Source organism: Pristiophorus japonicus, chromosome 5, assembly GCF_044704955.1.
Source record: "Pristiophorus japonicus isolate sPriJap1 chromosome 5, sPriJap1.hap1, whole genome shotgun sequence".
Classification (NCBI taxonomy): domain Eukaryota; kingdom Metazoa; phylum Chordata; class Chondrichthyes; family Pristiophoridae; genus Pristiophorus; species Pristiophorus japonicus.
In genome coordinates, this window is record NC_091981.1 from 176,571,763 (window position 1) to 176,595,309 (window position 23,547).

General features: G+C 43.8%; 1 protein-coding gene across 2 annotated transcripts in view; it reads right to left on the bottom strand.

Annotated features, from left to right (window-relative positions):
- Window positions 1-23,547, bottom strand: part of invs (inversin) — a 367,882-nt gene that overhangs the window by 23,331 nt on the left and 321,004 nt on the right. The window lies entirely within an intron of this gene.

Below are 23,547 nucleotides of genomic sequence, written 5' to 3' on the forward strand. Positions count from 1 at the left end.
CCCAAGGCAAAAACAAAAAGGGACACTGTACAGCAAAATTCTAAAGGGTCAAAGTGTAATAAAAAGGCAAGCATGACAGCTCGGTACCTCAATGCGAGGAGTATTCGGAACCCAGGAGAGGGCTCTGAGCTAGTTAGAGTGGGTGAGAGTTCAGATGAACAGGACCCCAAGAAAGAATGCAAAAGGCAGGAGGCAACAGAGCAGAGTAGCACTGGGGTAAGTGAAAACCACAAGGTGATAGGAAGGGACAATATGTATGAATATAAAGGGGCTGCAGGAGGGGTCAAAACTAAAAATCATGGTTTAAAAACTAGGATTAAAACACTCTACCTAAACGCACGCAGCATTCGCAATAAAGTAAATGAGTTGACGGCACAAATCATTACAAATGGGTATGATTTGGTGGCCATTACAGAAACGTGGTTGCACGGTGGCCAAGACTGGGAATTAAACATACAGGGGTATCTTACAATTCGGAAAAATAGACAAGAAGGGAAAGGAGGTGGGGTAGCTCTGTTAATAAAGGATGATATCAGGGCAGTTGTGAGAGATGATATTGGCTACAATGAACAAAATGTTGAATCATTGTGGGTGGAGATTAAAGATAGTAAGGGGAAAAGTCACTGGTGGGCGTAGTTTATAGGCCCCCAAATAATAACTCCACGGTAGGGCGGACAATAATAAAGGGAATTGAAGGGATTGAAGGCCGATAAATCCCCAGGGCCTGATGGACTGCATCCTAGAGTACTTAAGGAGGTGGCCTTGGAAATAGCGGATGCATTGACAGTCATTTTCCAACATTCCATTGACTCTGGATCAGTTCCTATGGAGTGGAGGGTAGCCAATGTAACCCCACTTTTTAAAAAAGGAGGGAGAGAGAAAACAGGGAATTATAGACCGGTCAGCCTGACCTCAGTAGTGGGTAAAGTGATGGAATCAATTATTAAGGATGTCATAGCAGTGCATCTGGAAAATGGTGACATGATAGGTCCAAGTCAGCATGGATTTGTGAAAGGGAAATCATGCTTGACAAATCTTCTGGAATTTTTTGAGGATGTTTCCAGTAAAGTGGACAAGGGAGAACCAGTTGATGTGGTATATTTGGACTTTCAGAAGGCTTTCGACAAGGTCCCACACAAGAGATTAATGTGCAAAGTTAAAGCACATGGGATTGGGGGTAGTGTGCTGACGTGGATTGAGAACTGGTTGTCAGACAGGAAGCAAAGAGTAGGAGTAAACGGGTACTTTTCAGAATGGCAGGCAGTGACTAGTGGAGTGCCGCAAGGTTCTGTGCTGGGGCCCCAGCTGTTTACATTGTACATTAATGATTTAGTCGAGGGGATTAAATGCAGTATCTCCAAATTTGCGGATGATACTAAGTTGGGTGGCAGTGTGAGCTGCGAGGAGGATGCTATTAGGCTGCAGAGTGACTTGGATAGGTTAGGTGAGTGGGCAAATGCATGGCAGATGAAGTATAATGTGGATAAATGTGAGGTTATCCACTTTGGTGGTAAAAACAGAGAGACAGACTATTATCTGAATGGTGACAGATTAGGAAAAGGGAAGGTGCAACGAGACCTGGGTGTCATGGTACATCAGTCATTGAAGGTTGGCATGCAGGTACAGCAGGCGGTTAAGAAAGCAAATGGCATGTTGGCCTTCATAGCGAGGGGATTTGAATACAGGGGCAGGGAGGTGTTGCTACAGTTGTACAGGGCCTTGGTGAGGCCACACCTGGAGTATTGTGTACAGTTTTGGTCTCCTAACTTGAGGAAGGACATTCTTGCTATTGAGGGAGTGCAGCGAAGGTTCACCAGACTGATTCCCGGGATGGCGGGACTGACCTATCAAGAAAGATTGGATCAATTGGGATTGTATTCACTGGAGTTCAGAAGAATGAGAGGGGACCTCATAGAAACGTTTAAAATTCTGACGGGTTTAGACAGGTTAGATGCAGAAAGAATGTTCCCAATGTTGGGGAAGTCCAGAACCAGGGGTCACAGTCTGAGGATAAGGGGTAAGCCATTTAGGACCGAGATGAGGAGAAACTTCTTCACCCAGAGAGTGGTGAACCTGTGGAATTCTCTACCACAGAAAGTAGTTGAGGCCAATTCACTAAATATATTCAAAAGGGAGTTAGATGAAGTCCTTACTACTCGGGGGATCAAGGGTTATGGCGAGAAAGCAGGAAGGGGGTACTGAAGTTTCATGTTCAGCCATGAACTCATTGAATGGCGGTGCAGGCTAGAAGGGCTGAATGGCCTGCTCCTGCACCTATTTTCTATGTTTCTATGTTTCTATGAATAATGGAGGCATGTGAAAAAGGAACATTAGTGATCATGCGGGATTTTAACCTACATATCGATTGGTCAAATCAAATCGCATGGGGTAGCCTTGAGCGGGAATTCATAGAATGCATACGGGATTGTTTCTTAGAACAGTATGTTACAGAACCTACAAGGAAGCAAGCTATCTTAGATCTGGTCCTGTGTAATGAGACAGGAATAATAAACGATCTCCTAGTAAAAGATCCTCTCGGAATGAGTGATCACAGTATGGTTGAATTTATAATACAGATTGAGGGTGAGGAAGTAGTGTCTCAAACGAGCGTACTATGCTTAAACAAAGGGGACTACAGTGGGATGAGGGCAGAGTTGGCTAAAGTAGACTGGAAACACAGACTAACCGGTGGCACAATTGAGGAACAGTGGAGGACTTTTAAGGAGCTCTTTCATAGTGCTCAACAAAAATATATGCCAGTGAAAAAGAAGGGCGGTAAGAGAAGGGATAACCAGCCGTGGATAACCAAGGAAATAAAGGAGAGTATCAAATTAAAAACCAATGCGTATAAGGTGGCCAAGGTTAGTGAGAAACTAGAAGATTGGGAAAATTTTAAGCGACAGCAAAGAATGACTAAGAAAGCAATAAAGAAAAGAAAGATAGATTACGAAAGTAAACTTGCGCAAAACATAAAAACAGATAGTAAAAGCTTTTACCGATACATAAAACGGAAAAGAGTGACTAAAGTAAATGTTGGTCCCTTAGAAGATGAGAAAAGGGTGATTTAATAATGGGAAATATGGAAATGGCTGAGACCTGAAACAAGTATTTTGCTTCAGTCTTCACAGTGGAAGACACAAAAACCATGCCAAAGATTGCTGGTCACGGGAATGTGGGAAAGGAGGACCTTGAGATAATCACTATCACTAGGGGGAGTAGTGCTGGACAGGCTAATGGGACTCAAGGTAGACAAGTCTTCTGGTCCTGATGAAATGCATCCCAGGGTATTAAAAGAGATGGCAGAAGTTATAGCAGATGCATTCGTTATAATCTACCAAAATTCTCTGGACTCTGGGGAGGTACCAGCGGATTGGAAAGCAGCTAATGTAACGCCTCTGTTTAAAAAAGGGGGCAGACAAAAGGCAGGTAACTATAGGCCGTTTAGTTTAACATCTGTAGTGGGGAAAATGCTTGAAGCTATCATTAAGGAAGAAATAGCGGGTCATCTAGATAGGAATAGTGCAATCAAGCAGACACAACATGGATTCATGAAGGGGAAATCATGTTTAACTAACTTACTGGAATTCTTTGAGGATATAATGAGCATGGTGGATAGAGGTGTACCGATGGATGTGGTGTATTTAGATTTCCAAAAGGCATTGGATAAGGTGCCACACAAAAGGTTACTGCAGAAGATAAAGGTACGCGGAGTCAGAGGAAATGTATTAGCATGGATCGAGAATTGGCTGGCTAACAGAAAGCAGAGAGTCGGGATAAATGGGTCCTTTTCAGGTTGGAAATCGGTGGTTAGTGGTGTGCTACAGGGATCGGTGCTGGGACCACAACTGTTTACAATATACATAGATGACCTGGAAGAGGGGACAGAGTGTAGTGTAACAAAATTTGCAGATGACACAAAGATTAGTGGGAAAGCGGGTTGTGTAGAGGACACAGAGAGGCTGCAAAGAGATTTAGATAGGTTAAGCAAATGGGCTAAGGTTTGGCAGATGGAATACAATGTCGGAAAGTGTGAGGTCATCCACCGTGGGGAAAAAAACAGTAAAAGGGAATATTATTTGAATGGGGAGAAATTACAACATGCTGCAGTGCAGAGGGACCTGGGGGTCCTTGTGCATGAACCCCAAAAAGTTAGTTTGCAGGTGCAGCAGGTAATCAGAAAGGCGAATGGAATGTTGGCCTTCATTGCGAGAGGGATGGAGTACAAAAGCAGGGAGGTCCTGCTGCAACTGTATAGGGTATTGGTGAGGCCGCACCTAGAGTACTGCGTGCAGTTTTGGTCACCTTACTTAAGGAAGGATATACTAGCTTTGGAGTGGATACAGAGACGATTCACTAGGCTGATTCCAGAGATGAGGGGGTTACCTTATGATGATAGAGTAGACTGGGTCTTTACTCGTTGGAGTTCAGAAGGATGAGGGGTGATCTTATAGAAACATTTAAAATAATGAAAGGGATAGACAAGATAGAGGCAGAGAGGTTGTTTCCACTGGTCGGGGAGACTAGAACTAGGGGGCACAGCCTCAAAATACGGGGAGCCAATTTCAAATCGAGTTGAGAAGGAATTTCTTCTCCCAGAGGGTTGTGAATCTGTGGAATTCTCTGCCCAAGGAAGCAGTTGAGGCTAGCTCATTGAATGTATTCAAGTCACAGATAGATAGATTTTTAACCAATAAGGGAATTAAGGGTTACGGGGAGCGGGCGGGTAAGTGGAGCTGAGTCCACGGCCAGATCAGCCATGATCTTGCTGAATGGCAGAGCAGGCTCGAGGGGCTAGATGGCCTACTCCTGTTCCTAATCCTTATGTTCTTATGTTCTCCCTCCTTCCTCCAAAAGCAGCCACACCGAACCCACACATGCCTTCACTCCCTCTTAGCTCCCTCTCTCTCTGTCGGTCTCCTGTTATGCGCATGTCATGATGACCCTTGATCTCCTGAATCGCGGGAATCGAGCGTAGCCATGCCATTGCTAAGGATGGCGACACTTTGTGGCAGAAGGTCAGAGAGATTTAACGCTAATGCCCATTTCATATCGCTCGCGGTAACACCCAATTTCAAAAATGGAGACTAGGGGCTTTGAGAATGGGCGACAAGCCGGCGATCTGAAAACCCATTTTTACCGATCACGCCAGAAATAACGCCCATTTTTGGGCGATCTGCACAAAAGTGTAAAATCTAGCCCATAGGCAGGTTAAGTGAATTGGCAATAAGGTGGCAGATGGAGTATTATGTGGGGACATGTGAGGTTATTAACCTTTGGTCGGAAGAATAGAAAAACAGAATATTTTTTAAATGGTGAGAAACTATTAAATGTTGGTATGCAGAGAGATTTAGTTGTCCTCGTACAGGTAACACAGAAAGGTAGCATGCAGGTATAGCAAGCAATTAGGAAGGCAATGGCATGTTGGCAAGGGGATTGGAGTACAGGATAAAGGAAGTCTTACTACAATTGTACTAGGCTTTGGTGAGACCACACCTGGAGTACTGTGCACAGCTTTAGTCACCTTATCTGAGGAAGGACACACATGTCTTACAGGCAGTGCAATGAAGGTTCACTAGATTGATCCCTGGGATGAGAGGGTTGCCCTATGAGAGATTGAGTAGATTGGGCCTTGTAATGTATGCACCTAAGATTCTGAGGGGGATTGACAGGGTAGATGCTGTGAGGTTGTTTACCCTGGCTGGAGAGTCTAGAATTAGGGGGCATAGTCTCATGATAAGGAGTCGGCCATTTAAGACTGAGATGAGGAGGAATTTTTTTCGCTCAGAGGGTTGTGAATCTTTGGAATTCTCTACCCCAAAAGGCTGTGGATGCTGAGTCATTGAGTACATTCATAGAATCATAGAAATTTACACCATGGAAGGAGGCTATTTTGGCCCATCGTGTCCATGCTGGCCAACAAAGAGCTATCCAGCCTAATCCCACTTTCCAGCTCTTGGTCCATAGCCTTGTAGGTTACGGCACTTCAAGTGAACATCCAAGTGCTTTTTGAATGTGGTGAGCGTATCTGCCTCTACCACTCTTTCAGGCAGTGAATTCCAGACCCCCACCAGCCTCTGGATGAAAAATTTCCCCCTCAAATCCCTCTTAAACTCCTACCAATTACTTTAAATCTATGCCCCCTGGTTGTTGACCCTCCTGCTAAAAGAAATAGGTCCTTCCTATCCACTCTATCTAAGCCCCTCATAATTTTATACACCTCAATAAGGTGTCCCCTTAGCCTCCTCTGTTCCAAAGAAAACAAACCCAGCCTATCCAATCTGTCCTCATAGCTAATATTCTCCAGTCCAGGCAATATCCTCGTAAATCTCATCTGTACCCTCTCTAGTGCAATCACATCTTTCCTGTAATGTGTTCACCAGAACTGCACGCTGTACTCTAGCTGTGGTCTAACTAGTATTTTATACAGTTCAAACATAACCTCCCTGGTCTTGTATTCTATGCCTTAGCTAATAAAGGCAAGTATTCCATATGCCTTCTTAACCACCTTATCTACCTGGCCTGCTACCTTCAGGAATCTGTGGACATGCACTCCAAGGTCCCTTTGTTCCTCTACATTTCCCAGTGTCCTACCATTTAATGTGTATTCCTTTACCAAATGCATTACCTCACACTTCTCCAGATTGAATTCCATTTGCCACTGTTCTGCCCACCTGACCAGTTCATTGCTATCTTCCTGCAGTCTATAGCTTTCTTCTTCATTATCAACTACACAGCCAGTTTTGTACTATCTGAAAACTTCTTAATCATACCCCATATATTAAAGTCTAAATAATTGACATATACCACAAAAAGCAAGGGAACTAGTACTGGAAGCAGCCTTCCAGTCACAAAAACACCCATCAACCATTACCCTTTGTTTCCTGCCTCTGGGCCAATTTTGGATCCAACTTGCCACTTTGTTTTGGATCCCATGGGCTTTTACTTTTGTGACCAGTCGACCATGTGGGACCTTAGCCTTGCTAAAATCCATATACACTACATTAAATGCACTACCCTCATTGACCCTCCTTGTTACCTCCTCAAAAAATTCAATCAAGTGAGTCAGACACGACCTTCCCTTAACAAATCCATGCTGATTATCCTTGATTAATCCGTGTCTTTCTAAATGAAGATTTATCCTGCCCTTCAGAATTTTTCCCAATAATTTTCCCACCACTGAGGTTAGGCTGACTGGCCTGTAATTACTCAGTCTATCCCTTTCTCCCTTTGCAAACAAAAGTACAACATTAGCAGTCCTCCAGTCCTCTGGCACCATACCTGTAGCCAGAGAGGATTGGAAAATGATGGTCAGAGCCTCTGCTATTTCCTCTTTTGCTTCTCTTAATAGCCTTGGATACATATCATCCAGGCCTGAGGATTTATCCATTTTCAAAGCAGCTAAACCCTTTAATACTTCCTCTCTCACTATGTCATCTAATATTTCACACTCCTCCTCAATGCTGAGATAGATAGATTTTTGGACTCTAGGGGAATCAAGGGATTTGGGGATTGGGCAGGAAAGTGAAGTGGAGGTCAAAGATCAGCCATGATCTTATTTAATGGAGGAGCAGGCTTGAAGGGCTATAAGGCATGCTCCTGCTCCTAATGCTTATGTTCTTATAAAAATTGCAGATGATGATTTTTTCAAAATGTATTTGAATATGTCAATTGGTTTGTCAACAAACCATGATGATCATTGTGAAATATGTTTACCCTCTTCTAAAAACAGAATCTCATTATAAATATTTAAATAAGAAGTTTTCATTATAAAAGTTGATATACAAAATGTTACAGAAAGTCATGTTTGTGTTCCATCAGCTTTCTATCCAGGTAAAAAACATCCTACATTAAGTAACTAGCTTACTTTTCTCTTTAAAAAAATTGTTTTGCATCTGTAACAGTGATGTCTGCAGTGTGACACCTCTGATCTGATGGACCATTTTTAATATTAGAGATTTTATAGTAATTTTATGGAGTGTTTAAATTCAGTTTTAGATCCTTTTTTCATGCCAACAGCAGGTGTTTGAGAAATATTTTACCTTAACTGGTTTATAATAAAGTTAGGATTAATAGTTGTGATGTCATTGCACTAAGGTTATTAGGATAATCAACTGTAAATGATATAGCCAGTACACAGCCCAAAAGCTTCTGAATGTTAAATATAGATTTCCAGTATGGATAAAGTCCTCACTGCCAATTGAGAGATTAGATTTCACTTTTGTGGAAAACCTGTGCATCTCCAGCATGAACTACTCTTCCGCACTCAAGTAACGTAAGTATTTGATTACTCTCCATAAAGCATTTCAAGCTCTGTTTACTTATTTGCTGCAAGATCAGTTTCTGAACTACACTGCAGAGAGTGTTTGGATTTTGAAACATTATCCATTTCAATTGTTTGCTCACAATCTAACATGCCTGGTGCTGAAATTCTGTGTTGCTGAGATCAAATTAACTATAGTTTGGTATCTGAAATCTTAAATACAAGGAGATGTCAGTTACGTGGAGAGACGGGAGAAGCTGAGAATGTTCTCTTTAGGCAGAGAAGGTTTAGGAGATTTAATAGAGGTGTTTAAAATTACGAAGAATAAATAAGGAGAAACTCTTTCTACTGGCAGGAGGGTCGGTAACCATAGGACACAGATTTAAGGTGATTGGGAAATGAATCAAAGGGGAGATGAGAATTTTTTAAATGCAGCGAGTTGTTATGATCTGGGATGCATAGCCTGAAAGGATGGTGAAACCAGATTCAATAGTAATTTTCAAAAGGGAATTGGATACATACTTGAAGAGAAAACATTTTCAGGGTTATGGGGAAAAAGCAGTGGAGTGAGACGATGGGGCAAATGGCCTCCTTCTGTGCTGTATGATTCTATGATCTATGATTCTAAGTTTACCCACACTGTTATTCAGAACCTGAGTTACTAATATCAATTAATGACAAAGTAAGTCCGGGATAAACACATAGGTGCTCAGATTTGTGGCACTCCCAGTGTGTATAAAACAGATGATCAACACAGCCATGCTGTGGAGAAACTAAACTTTTAATATTGCAATTTTTTTATATACAGTGGGCAATGATATTTTGTCTTCTTTCTATTTACCCACTGTTAAGTACATAAGAACATAAGAAATAGGAACAGGAGTAGGCCATACGGCCCCTCGAGCTTGCTCTGCCGTTCAATAAGATCATGATCATGGACTCAGCTCCACTTCCCCGCCCGCTACCCATAACCCCTTATCCCTTTATCGTTTAAGAAACTGTCTGTTTGTCTTAAATTTCTTCAATGTCCCAGCTTCCACAGCTCCCTGAGGCAGCGAATTCCACAGATTTACAACCCTCTGAGAGAAGACATTTTTCCTCATCACTTTTAAATGGGTGGCCCCTTATCCTAAGATCATGCCCTCTAGTTCTAGTCTCCCCTATCACTGGAAACATCCTCTTTGCATCCACCTTGTCAAGCTCCCTCATAATCTTATACGTTTCTTATAAGTATCTTATAAGTATGACCAGGTTTCCCAGTAGGAATGTTTCCAGGCAGGACGTGTTGTTCTAAGCACTTGATTGCAGAATTTCGAAACAAAGTACACTGACTAACCTATCAACCTGGGAAAATTTTTTACAGGAAGCCTGTCCTGTGAATTCAGCCAGCAAAGAGAAAAACGCCAAGATGCCACCTCCCATATCGTGAATAAATATGTTACAAGTTGTATTTTGCCACATTCAGTCACACAGACATAAAACACTTCCCATTTAAAACAAATAGTTGGATAACATCTGTCTTCTTGCAGCCCTCACACACATTAATAATTAATCATAAATTGGGACTTATGAATCAACTAACCTGATTTGTTGCCCCAGTGCATCAAGGGAATACGTTTTATCCCTAGCGACAGTAACAGCTGAATGGCAAAGGGAAGCAGATTTCCAGGATGCCCTGGGGCTTTTGGAACTGTTCAGTAGAAATGAGAAAATCTAATTGCTGTATAAATGGCATCTGCTATCAAATACAATATGCAGCTTCCCTTTGGTCTTTCGTTAGTAGCCTTATTAATACCTGAAGGGTATGACAGTTTGGTACAGGGCAGATCACATTAGCTTGCCCTTTATATTATCTAGTACTGTGCAAACCAATCGTTATTGAACGTTTCACTAACTATTTAAATCGAATATTCAAAGCCCGACTGAATCAGTATACTATCAAAACACTACCAAACGTGTAACAAGGAAGTGATACAAACAAGCCCCAGTTTATATATTGAGCCAATAAAGATTAAACTAATAGTTTTCAGTGCTTTTTGGCCACTGAATAACAAAATATATATAATAAATGTTGCCATGCCCACTTAATTGAATTATTTTTACTTTGGCAACTGACAATGTTCATTTAATCAGAAAAGCCTCAATACTATCTGTATCATAACTCTAGCTGTCACTCTGTCACCAAGTCAGCTAAAGCAGTGCTACAACAGTGTGTAATAAAACATGCATGCTGTTGTAACTATATCAAAAAGTATTGAACTATTACAAGCTTCTCTGCAAAACATACCACACATCCTAAGCAATTAATCATATATCAAGCATTAAACAGCATATAAAACATTTCAAACATAACCTGTTCAAGACAACTCATCTCAGCTACACATCATCAGTGAAACTGCAAAGATGTTAATACCGGTTCTGTTAAGGCTGCTGTACTCAGTTGCTACATAAACTTTAAAAAGTCTGATGCATAAATGCTCTTCTGTTTTGTTTTGTGTTTCTTCACAAAGATCAGCGTAAGAATCGAAGACCAATGTGACCTGTCTTTGCTCACTTCATCAGAAATTGTCTTTGGCATTACCAGTGACAGCCTTGAACTTTTCAGACAGACTCCATGCTGTCATCCACAACTATGGTTGAAAGGAGCTGCACGATTCTTCTCAAGACAAGCTAGTAATTCCCTAAGCTCCAATTTATTTTAGTATAAGAGTTGGCTATGCTATATGTGAGCACATTCTCTTCCACCGCTTCCTATTTTGGACAATTCTACCTGTACCACTTTTAAACTCTTGACGCTGAAAATTAAAATTTCCTTTATATAGAAACAGTTCATTCAAATGCCTCAGTTAGAAAAGACTGACATATCAGAAATTGTATGTTGGCACTGAGTACTGGGCATTCACAATACAAGATCCTTCCTTGGGCAGCATAAACCACCTGCACATTGAGTGACTAAAAGCCTTTGCAAATAATGTAGATAACTAAATGGCCTGTGGGCATCCATACAAGTGTTCTTGATCACATCCAAGACTTTGTGGAAATCAGCAATGGCTCTCCAAATATTTACCTTCACATCTGCGGAAATGGATGAGCCTGCAAACCTTCCAAAACAGTGCATCAATCATCTCTTTAATTCAAATGGATGTAGTATATCCTTTAATGCCCAAAACCCTAGGTGACTGGAATGACCCTGTACTGAAAAATGTAACACTCTTGTAAGTTTCATGACTGCAGGCAGTATAGAGTCACAAAGGACACCTTTATTTATGAATATTTCACAAATGTTAGCAAGTGGCTTCTTGGAGAGGCTTGATCTGGTCTGTTGAACCTCTGTTATAATTTTTTTGGCCAGTATTCCCACATTCTCTAATACTATCTTCTTGATAGTCCATCACTTGTTGCAAAATCAGCCTCAAGATTCGGACTTTCTTCATCCTCACCACATATGCATTACCCTGGGACAAGGAGGTAAGAGTTTTGTGAGTAGGGGAGGGGATGAGGCAATAAGAAGGATGATTCCTGTGATTAATCATATAATTAAGGAACAGAGGGGAAGGAGAGATGAAACTCAACATGTGGAAAGTTCATTAATTTAAGAAATTAACATTATTAGAGATAAATAGCTTATCTTTTCATTTGTTATCCTCTAAGATTATGTCAAGTTGTATTGTAGAGGGAGGATGGATCTGAAGATCTAGAACTTAGATCAGCATTCCATACCATTATGCTAAAAATAAATAGCTTTCTTAAAGCCATAAAGGTTTATAGTCAAGGCTAAACCCTGGGAACTTGGTTCTATTTGTCTTATACTTCTTACTTGCTGGGTTATTCTGTTCAATTTCTGTGGGTCTGAAGGTCTGTTATTAATACTGTTTTCTCTCTGATGGATTAATCCTAAATTAGAGCCCCTAAAGCTGGAGCTTTGACATTGCTTTGGTGAGAAACTTAAAATGTGATCAAATATAAACTATCATTGTGATGGAAGGTCTTCTTGTGGTATCAGTAAATAAACTCTCTAGGAAGACTTGGGTGGGAGTGCAAAGTCATTTAACTTGTCCTTCTGTTTTATTTTTCAAAAATGGGGACTTTATCTCAGCCACAAATTACTGAAAGACTTATTTCAAACATTTGAAACCTTGCTTAGTGAACCTAACGTTTTCCCCACCCAAGATATCCTCCCCATATTCACATTACTGTCTGTTCACAAATGCTCTTGGTCAGGAGGCAGGGTTGAAGGGGCGCAGCAATTAGGAAACAATAGTCATGTTCTTTCTCTTCTCCGGATGATGGAACTAAATGTTTGAACATGGTCCCAAAGAAAAGCTTGTATGTGTTCAAGAAAATAATTTAACAGTATCAACAGTAACTGCCCATTGTTCTAAGAATTATAAAAGGAGAGCATAGTAGCATCAAAGTTACTCTTGACATTGTTAGAGATTGTAATGATATTTCATAAATGAATAAACATTATTCCAGTTGGCAGCCTTACAAATAGCCTGCAAGGAAACAGAACATATGCTTTGTCCATGAAGCAGCGACTGCACATGTGAAATATTCATTTTTGACTGAACCAGGAGGAGGTCTTTCTGGCACTGGTACTAGGATTCCAATATAGTAGCAAGAAATGTGCTCGGACAGACAAGAACTACAGTTTTAAAATAATGGATACATTATGCTCCCCTTTAGGATTCCTGCACCCATCATCATCATCATCATAGGCAGTCCCTCGAAACGAGGATGACTTGCTTCCACGCCAAAAAGGAATGAGTTCACAGGTGTTTCAATGACGGACCTAATATTCCAGATCCTGAACTACATCTTGGAAGGTGGAAGATGCCTGTGCATGGATTTTTTTAACGTGTGGTGGCCGTTGCACACCAGCCACCACACAGGCTTGACAGAGCCAGGTCTTGGTCCAGTGGCAAGGGTTAACCAAGACTACTGGAGACCAGCTCTGCTGCACGGACCTAGTGTGCACACATATCACAGTGTAGGCTGGCCCGTGCTGCCCCTAGACCCTCGTTTCTTCTGGGCCCCAGACTCACACCTCTCCTGGGCCCCGGTCACTTCCTTCTACAAACTCTTGCCGTTCCTTCGCACCTCCTGCTGTGCCTGCCCGCACTTCAATCAGCGACCTGACTTCGCAACCATCGCCCTCCTGCAGTGGTATGCTGCCGCACGCTGCTCCCTCTGATGGCCCTGGCCTGCTGATGGTTTTGCAGACTGGGATTGCACCAATTTCCGGGCTGGGCCGCCGCACGCTGCTCCCTGCACCGCCCATTACATGACTGACAAAGAGGTAAATGTTATGATTTGACCTTTTAAGATAGAGTTTTCTCCATTCAGTTGCATCGTGCTTCCCATGAACACGATTCATCGCCCTTTTACATAGGAACAAGAGTAGGCCATTCAGCCCCTCGAGCCTGTTCTGCCATTCTATTAGATCATGGCTGATCTGCACCTCAACTCCATTTACCTGCTTTTGTTCCACATCCCTTGATGCCCTGAGCCAACAGCTGATCTCAGTCTTGAACATTTCATTTGATCCAGTATCCACAGCCTTTTGGGAGGAGAGAGTTACAGTTTTCCACTACTCTTTGTGTGGGATAAAATGCTTCTTCATTTCATTCCTAAATGAAATAGCTCTAATTTTAAGATTATGCCTGCTTGTTCTGGATTCCCCCACCAAATAGGGGGCAAAAAATTTGGGGGTTTAGCACCGGCCATTGCCACCAGATTCGTGGAAAAAATGGCAGCCACCGCACTTCCACCAGGTCCGTGGCTGCCGCGATTTTCGGCTGGGCGGCAGTGCTGCCGATGTTCGCAATCGCAAAAATTATGGAGATTATGCAGATCGTGACATCAGTGAGTGTGTGATGCTCACTTGACGCCCGATCTGCCATTTTTAATTTTGCCGCTACACTTACCGGCATGCCTTAACTGCAACCAGTTGACAAGCAGGAAAGAGGCTCTAGCAGTGATATTTAAAGGGATCATTAGCAACTACTTGCCGCTGACATGTTGCTTCAGTTTGAATGGCTCTGTGGAACTTTCCGCAACTCCAGCTGCTCCTTCTAAGGTAACAGGGAGTGCTGGGGCAAGTGGAGAACACCTTCATTCTTCTTTAAAGGCTTCTGCTCACAACACTTGCCCACTGTCATGGGGGCTCAACTGTCAGTCCCCCTCGCGCTCGCGTACTTAGGGACAGGGAGCAGAGGCTGAGAAGATGCAGGGAGAAGGGCCATGAAGGTTCTCAACAGGAGGCCTTACCCACCTAGGGTCTTCAGAGAGCACTTCTCTTATATCCACTCAACCGAGGAGGCTCTGCTCCAGCAAGGAGGTGGTCACAGAAATATCATCTCCTTCAACCAGACCTGCAGTCTATGATAAGGGTGACCACAGCTCTCCCAGTAGCCCTCAAGGTCACCGTGGCCCTCATTTCTTCGCCAGCGGATCCTTCCAGTCTGCAGTAGGAGACAAAGCTAATACCTTCCACAATTCGCTGTCCATTGCTGCATTCGGGAGGTCACTGAGGCTCTCTGCACCATGAGAAAAGAGTACGTTTTCTTCTCTCTGCAGGGCTTTGTGGGCACTGCAAAACAATCCTGAGATGTTCCGTAACCGTAAAGGCTACCTCTCACCTAATGTGCAGATGGTGTGTGACCACGTCCAGTGCTTCTTGTAAACTGTCTGTGCATCTCACCTCTTCTACCGTGCATGAAACCCAAAAGGATAATATGCAGGTACAACAAGTGATCAGGAAGGCCAATGGGATCTTGGCCTTTATTGCAAAGGGGATGGAGTATAAAAGCAGAGAAGTCTTGCTACAGTTATACAGGGTATTGGTGAGGCCACACCTGGAAAACTGCGTACAGTTTGGTTTCCATATTTAAGAAAGGATATACTTGCTTTGGAGGCAGTTCAGAGAAGATTCACTAGGTTGATTCCAGGGATGAGGGGGTTGACTTATGAGGAAAGGTTGAGGAGGTTGGGCTTCTACTCATTGGAATTCAGAAGAATGAGAGGTGATCTTATCGAAACGTATAAGATTATGAGGGGGCTTGACAAGGTGGATGCAGAGAAGTTGTTTCCACTGATAGGGGAGACTAGAACTAGGGGGCATAATCTTAGAATAAGGGGCCGCCCATTTAAAACTGAGGTGAGGAGGAATTTCTTCTCTCAGAAGATTGTTAATCTGTGGAATTCGCTGCCTCAGAGAGCTGTGGAAGCCAGGACATTGAATAAATTTAACACAGAGATAGACAGTTTCTTAATCAATAAGGGAATAAGGGGTTATGGGGAGTGGGCAGGGAAGTGGACCTGAGTCCATGATCAGATCAGCCATGATCATATTAAATGGCGGAGCAGGATCGAGGGGCCTTTTAGGCCTACCCCTGCTCTTATTTCTTATGTTCTTATGTTTATCCTAATAAACACCTCGAAATAAGAAATGCCCCCAAGAGTGTAAAAAAAGTGCAGGTGCTAAATTTGGAAACAGAAAAGAAAGCAGCCTAAAGGGGTTCCATGTGTTAGCACCCAACTTTCTTTTAAGTTGTGCCCAGGATATGAGTGCTAAGCCCAGAAAAAAAATTACTCTGTAAAGTCCAAGAATTAATTTTAAGAAACAGGCTACAATTAGCATATGAATAGTGTACTGTAGCTCTTACAATGTGCAGCACAGCAAGGGAAAGCACAGTTCAATGCTCAAGATTTTCCAATTGTACTGTGCTGCAGTGGCCTCACAGGGAGGGACAGGAATGAAATGGGAAAGTAAGTCTGAGCCATTCTCGGGTAATTATGAGTGCTTGGTGTAGAATGGAATACGCAAAGGGCTGGGAACGGTTTATTTCCCCACCCACTTGACAGAGGTGGTACATAGAAACATAGAAAATAGGTGCAGAGTAGGCCATTCGGCCCTTCTAGCCTGCAACGCCATTCAATGAGTTCATGGCTGAACATGCAACTTCAGTACCCCATTCCTGCTTTCTCGCCATACCCCTTGATCCCCCTAGTAGTAAGGACTTCATCTAATTCTAACTAACGTGGTATGGAAAAACCAACAATTGTAAAGAGGAGAGAATATTAACGAATTAAAAGCATTATTTGATTTCATATATTTGTCTATCTTTACTAAAGAATACTAATTTCTGAAAATTACAGAAATCTATTTCGGAAATATGTTCATAGTATCGTATAGTGCAGAAGGAGGCCATTTGGCCCATCATGTCTTTGCTGGCTCTTTGAAAGAGCTATCCAATTAGTCCCACTGTCCTGCTCTTTCCCCATAGCTACGCAAATTTTCTGTTTCAAGTACTTATCCAATTCCCTTTTGAAAGTTACTATTGAATCTGCTTCCACCACCCTTTCAGGCAGCGCATTCAAGATCATAAAACTGTGTTAAAAAAAATCTCTTTTGATATTAAAATATCTTAAATCTATGTTTTTTGGTTACTGACCCTCCTGCCAGTGGAAACAGTTTCTCCTTGTCTACTCTAACAAAACGCCTCATAATTTTGAACACCTCTATTAAATCTCCCCTTAACCTCTCTGCTCTAAACAGAACAATCCCAGCTTCTCTAGTCTCTTCACACAAATGAAATCCCTCATCCTTAAGAACTGCTTGCATGTAGAATGGAATACGCAAAGGGACTAGTTTATTTCGCCACCTTCATGGCAGAGATGGTAAAAGGTATGGAAAAAACAACAATTGGTTCTGTTTTTCCATACCATGTATTCTGGCAAAATTCTTCTGCACCTAGAATTGTTTGGTGATAATGCAACTCTAAAGAGATAAGGATACACTTGCCAACCCTACTTTGTTTTCTATTATTTACAAATCTGACCATCTTTTCTGATTGCCACTGTGTAATAGAAGGAAAGAAGATTAAGAACATAAGAACATAAGAAATAGGAGCAGGAGTAGGCCATACGGCCCCTCGAGGCTGCTCCACCATTTTATATGATCTTGGCTGATCCAATCATGGACTCAGGTCCACTTCCCCGCCCGCTCTCCATAACCCCTTATTCCCTTATCGGTTAAGAAACTGTCTATCTTTGTCTTAAATTTATTCAATGTCCCAACTTCCACAGCTCTCTGAGGCAGCGAATGCCACAGACTTACAACCCTCTGAGAAAATAAATTTCTCCTCATCTCAGTTTTAAATGGGCGGCCCCTTATTCTAAGATTATGCCCCCTAGTTCTAGTCAGTGGAAACATTCTCTCTGCATCCACCTTGTCAAGCCCCCTCATAACCTTATACGTTTCGATAAGATCACCTCTCAATCTTCTGAATTCCATTGAGTAGAAGTCCAACTTACTCAATCTTTCCTCATAAGTCAACCCCCTCATCTCCGGAATCAATCTAATGAACCTTCTCTGTACTGCCTCCAAAGCAAGTATATCCTTTCATAAATATGGAAACCAAAACTGCACGCAGTATTCCAGGTGTGGCCTCACCAACACCCTGTATAACTGTAGCAAGACTTCCCTGCTTTTATACTCCATCCCCTTTGCAATAAAGGCCAAGATTTCATTGTACCTGCATACTAACCTTTTGTGTTTCATGCACAAGTACCCCCAGGTCCCGCTATACTGCAGCACTTTGCAATCTTTCTCCATTTAGAAAATAACTTGCTCTTTGATTTTTTTCTGCCAAAGTGCATGACTTCACACTTTCCAACATTATACTCCATCTGCCAAATTTTTGGCCACTCACTTAGCCTGTCTATGTCCTTTTCCAGATATTTTGTGTCCTCACACATTGCTTTTCCTCCCATCTTTGTATCGTCAGCAAACTTGGCTATGTTACAATCTATATTAACGACTTGGAAGAAGGGACCGAGTGTAAGTAGCTGGGGCCCCAGCACTGATCCCTGCAGCACCCCACTAGTTACTGATTGCCAACCTGAGAATGAACCATTTATCCCGACTCTCTGTTTTCTGTTCGTTAGCCAATCCTCTATCCATGCTAATATATTACCCCAACATACCTCAACGTGAACATTTATCTTGTGCAGTAACCTTTTATGTGGCACCTTGTCAAATGCCTTCTAGAAGTCCATATACACCACATCCACTGGTTCCCCTTTATCCACCCTGTTCGTTACATCCTCAAAGAATTCCAGCAAATTTGTCAAACATGACTTCTCTTTCACAAATCCATGCTGACTCTGTGCCTGGCCGAATTATGCTTTTCCAAATGTCCGGCTACTACTTCTTTAATAATGGACTCCAACATTTTCCCAACCACAGATGTTAAGCTAACTGGTCTATAGTTTCCTGCTTTTTGTCTGCCTCCTTTTTTAAATAGGAGCGTTACATTTGCAGTCCAGGGAATTTAGGTAAATTACAACCAATGCATCCACTATCCCTGCCGCTACTTCTCTTAAGACCCTAGGATGCAAGCCATCAGGTCCAGGGGATTTATCTGCCTTTAGTCCCATTATCTTACTGAGTACCAGCTCCTTAGTGATTAAGTTCCCCCCTCCCTATAGCTCCTTGACTATCCACTGTTGGGATATTGCTGGTGTCCTCTCCTGTAAAAACTGATACAAAATATTTGTTCAGAGTTTCTGCCATCTCCATGTTCCCCATTAGTAATTCCCCAGTCTCGTCCTCTAAGGGACCAACACTTACTTTAGCCACTCTTCTTTTTTATATACCAAGAGAAATTCTTGCTATCTTTTTTTATATTTTGTGCTAGTTTACTTTCATAGTTTATCTTCCCTTTCTTAATCATTTTTTAAATAATTCTTTGCTGGCTTTTAAAAGCTTCCCAATCTTCTGTCCTCCCACTAGTTTTGGCCACTTTGTATGCCCTTGTTTTTAATTGGATACCATCCTTTATTTCTTTTGTTAGCCACGGATGGCTATCTTTTCACTTACACCCTTTCCTCCTCACTGGAATATATTTTTCTTGAGAGTTGTGAAATATCTCCTTAAATGTACACTACTGTTCATTAACCGTCCTACACTTTAATCTATTTTCCCAGTCCACTTTAGCCAACTCGGCCCTCATACCTTCATAGTCTCCTTTATTTAAGTTTAGTAGGCTGGTTAGAGATCCAACTTTCTCACCCTCCATCTGAAGTTGAAATTCCAACATACTATAATCACTCATTCCAAGGGGATCCTTTACTAGGACATTGTTTATTCATACTGTTTCATTACACAGGACCAGATCCAAGATAACCTGCCCCCTGGTTGGTTCAATTACATACTGCTCAAGGAACCCATTCCTTATGCACTCTATGAACTCTTCCTCAAGGCTACCCTGACCAATTTGGTTAGTCCAATCAATATGGAAGTTAAAATTGTAAAAGTCCTTACACAATACCACAAATCCACATGAGGCACATTCTATGGACAAGGTCACTCCATGACCTGAACCTTTATTCACAGGACTAAGAAGTGATGACCCTGCATGGGACCTCCCTTTATATACCTAGGTGACCAGGTGAGGAGCGTCTCCCACAAGTTCACACACTGTGGTCAAGGTGTGCATTTCTTACGTATGCACAGTATTGCAGTGTTGTTACATAAAGGTTACATACATGACATCACCTCCCCCTCAACATCTTATTGGGATCATAGGTTAAGTCTCTCGGGTGGTCTGCGCTTTCTTGTGGAGCGCCGCAGTTGAGGCTCTGGTTGTTGAGCCTTGGTATGCGTGTCTGTCACCTGTGTGGCTGTCCGGGCTGACCGCAGGGATTGTGCATGCTGCTGAATGTTCTTGTTGCTCGTTCACTGGCGGTGGTGTGAATACCATCTCATGATCTTCCTCAGGTTCCTCAGTGTCTATGCTGAACCTTATTTTTACTTGGTCCAGATGCTTGCGGCATATCTGCCCATTGTTAAGTTTAACCACTATGACCCTATTCCCCTCTTTGTCTATTACAGTACCCGCAAGCCATTTGGGCCCCAAAGCGTGATTGAGAACAAATACGGGGTCATCAATTTCTATGCATCTCCCCCTTGCATTTCGGTCATGGTACTCGTTTTGGGACTGGCGCTTGCCCTCAACAATGTCGGACAGGACTGGATGAATGAGGGACAGCCGAGTTTTGTGTGTTCGTTTCATGAGTAGCTCCGTGGGCGGGACCCCCATGAGCGAGTGCGGTCGGGAGCTATAGGCCAGCAGGAGGCGCGATAGATGGCATTGAAGGGAGGGTCCTTGAATCCAGAGCATGCCTTGCTTTATGATTTGGACCGCACGTTCCGTCTGGCCATGGAAGCCGGTTTGAACGTTGCTGTCTTGACATGGTTAATGCCATTATCTGACATGAACTCCCGGAATTCGTAGCTTGTGAAACATGGGCCATTATCGCTAACAAGGATGTCCGGCAAGCCGTGGGTCACAAAGACCGCGCGCAGACTCTCCACGGTGGTGGATGTCGTGCACGAATTCAAAATGATGCAATTGATCCATTTCGAGTACGCATCAACCACAATGAGAAACATTTTTCCCATGAACGGGCCCGTGTAGTCCATGTGAATACGTGACCATGGCCTGGTGGGCCAGGGTCCTCCCTGGGGGCATTACCTAGCTGGGCACACGTCGTGCACCTGCGAACACAGTGTTCCAAGTCTGAATCAATTCCTGGCCACCACACGTGACCGGGCAATGGCCTTCATCAGCTCAATGCCTGGGTGCTTGCTGTGGGCTTCCCTGATGAATGCTTCCCTGCCCCGCTGGGGCATGACTACCCAGCTGCCCCATAGTAGGCAGTCGGCTTGGATGGAGAGCTCATCCATCCGTCTGTGAATGGTCTGACCTCCTCAGGGCATGCTCCGTGTGCAGGCGCCCAATCCCCAGTCAGGACACATTTCTTAATCAAGGATAGGAGGGGATCTCTGTTGGTCCAGATTTTGATCTGGCGGGCTGTGATGGGGAGCCTGCGCTGTCAAAGGCATCGACAGCCATGACCATCTCAGCACTTTGCTCCGCTGCCGCTCGGTGATGGCCAGTGGAAGCCTGCTGAGTGCGTCAGCGCAATTTTCGGTGCCGGGCCGGTGCCAGATGGTGTAGTCATACGCAGCGTGCGTGAGAGCCCATTGCTGTATGCGAGCTGACGCATTGGCATTGACAGCCTTGCTGTCTGACAGCAAGGATGTTAACGGCTTGTGGTCCGTTTCTAATTCGAACCTCCTGCCAAAGAGGTACTGATGCATCTTTTTCACCCTATAGACACATTCGAGTACTTCCTTCTCAATCATCCCATAACCCCGTTCAGCTTGAGAGCGCGATCTGGAGGCATAAGCCACAGGTTGTAGTTGGCCCTCAGCGTTACCCTGCTGCAACATGCACCCAACCCCATAGGACGATGCATCACATGTCAGAACCAATTTCTTACGAGGGTCGTACAGGGTCAATAACTTATTTGAACAAAGTAGGTTCCGCGCCCGATTGAAAGCCCGTTCCTGACAGTCCCCCCAAAACCAATCACAACCTTTACGCAGGAGCATATGTAGCGGCTCCAACAATGTGCTAAAGTTCGGCAGAAATAGTTCAAGAGTCCCAGAAATGAACACAACTTCGATGTGTTGCAGGGCCTGGGTGCTCATCGAATCACCTCCGTTTTGGATTCGGTAGACGGAATCCTGTCTGCAACAACCCTCCTGCCCAGAAACTCGACCTCGGGAGCCAAAAACACACACTTAGACTTCTTGAGTCGCAGGCCTACCCGGTCCAGTCGGCGTAGCACCTCCTCCAGGTTGTGGAGGTGTTCCTCGGTGTCACGACCGGTGATGAGGATGTCGTCCTGAAATACGATTGTTCCAGGAATGGATTTGAGCAGGCTTTCCATATTCCTTTGAAAAATCGCGGGCGCTGATCGAATGCCAAACGGACACCTGTTGTAAACAAACAGTCCCTTGTGCGTGGTGATGGTGGTTAGTAGTTTAGATTCGTCGGCCAGTTCTTGGGTCATGTAGGCTGAAGTGAGGTTCAACTTGGTGAACAGCTTGCCACCTGCCAGCGTAGCAAAAAAGTCCTCCGCTTTCGGGAGCGGGTATTGGTCTTGTAGGGACACCCGGTTGATAGTGGCCTTGTAGTCGCCACAGATCCTGACCGAGCCATCGCTTTTAGGACGGGAATGATGGGGCTTGCCCAGTCGCTGAATTCAACGGGCGAGATGATGCCCTCTCCCAGCAACCGGTCCAACTCGCTCTCAATTTTCTCCCGCATCACATACTGCACAGCTCTGGCTTTGTGGTGCACTGGTCTGGCGTCCGGGGTGATGCGTATCACTACTTTGGTACCTTTGAACGTCCCGACGCCAGGTTGAAATAGTGACTTAAATTGCTGTAGGACCTGTGAGCATGAACTTCGCTCCACAGATGACATGGCGTGCACATCCCCCCATTTCCAGTTCATCTTAGCTAACCAGCTCCTTCCCAACAGTGCGGGACCATTGCCCGGGACAATCCAGAGCGGCAGCCGGTTCACCGATGCATTGTGTGTGACCGCCAACATTGCACTGCCTAGCACTGGAATGATTTCTTTAGTGTACGTCCGTAGTTGCGTCTCAATGCATTCTAGTTTGGGTCTGCTGGCTTTGAGTGGCCACAGCTTTTCGAATTGTTGAACACTCATGAGTGACTGGCTGGCCCCCGTGTCCAGCTCCATGCGTACAAAGATGCCGTTTAATAGGACTTTCATCATCATAGGTGGCATTTTGGTATATGAGCTGTGAATGTTTGCCACATGAACCCGCTGAACTTCAGCGTCCATTGATTTGCCCCAAGCGTCATCCTGCCTCGCAGACCCCTCATCTGGTTCATCCGCCTTGAATATTAGCCTGGTTACAGGCTTTCTGCACATTCTTGCTAAATGGCCACTGAGGTTACAATTTCTGCAGACGAACTGTTGAAACTTGCAAGTCCTGGCAGCATGTCTGCCCCCACACCTCTAGCATGAACTGAGATTCCCATTGTTGTGAACAAAAGAGCTGTTGCAAGGCATTTCTCGCTGATTGTCCCTTTGACTGCTCTTGAGCACCCTGTTAGTGGGTGTCAATGGCCCCATCCTGGGCCGCATTGTCCACTGGGGGGAGCGTAAATGTCCGTTCAGCCTGCCATTGTCTCTGTTGGAGACTTACTCTTGGGTCTATTGCTGCCTGGGGTGTCTCAAACTGCCCTTGCCTGCCTGTGGGGCTCTGTGTCGCGTTTATGATATTGACTCCCTGATCCATTGCCACATGAACCCGTTGGAGGCAGAATTGCGCGCGTATATAATCTTGGTTTCCTCCTCCCCCACCAGAAAAGTCTGAGCCATCAACGGCGCCGC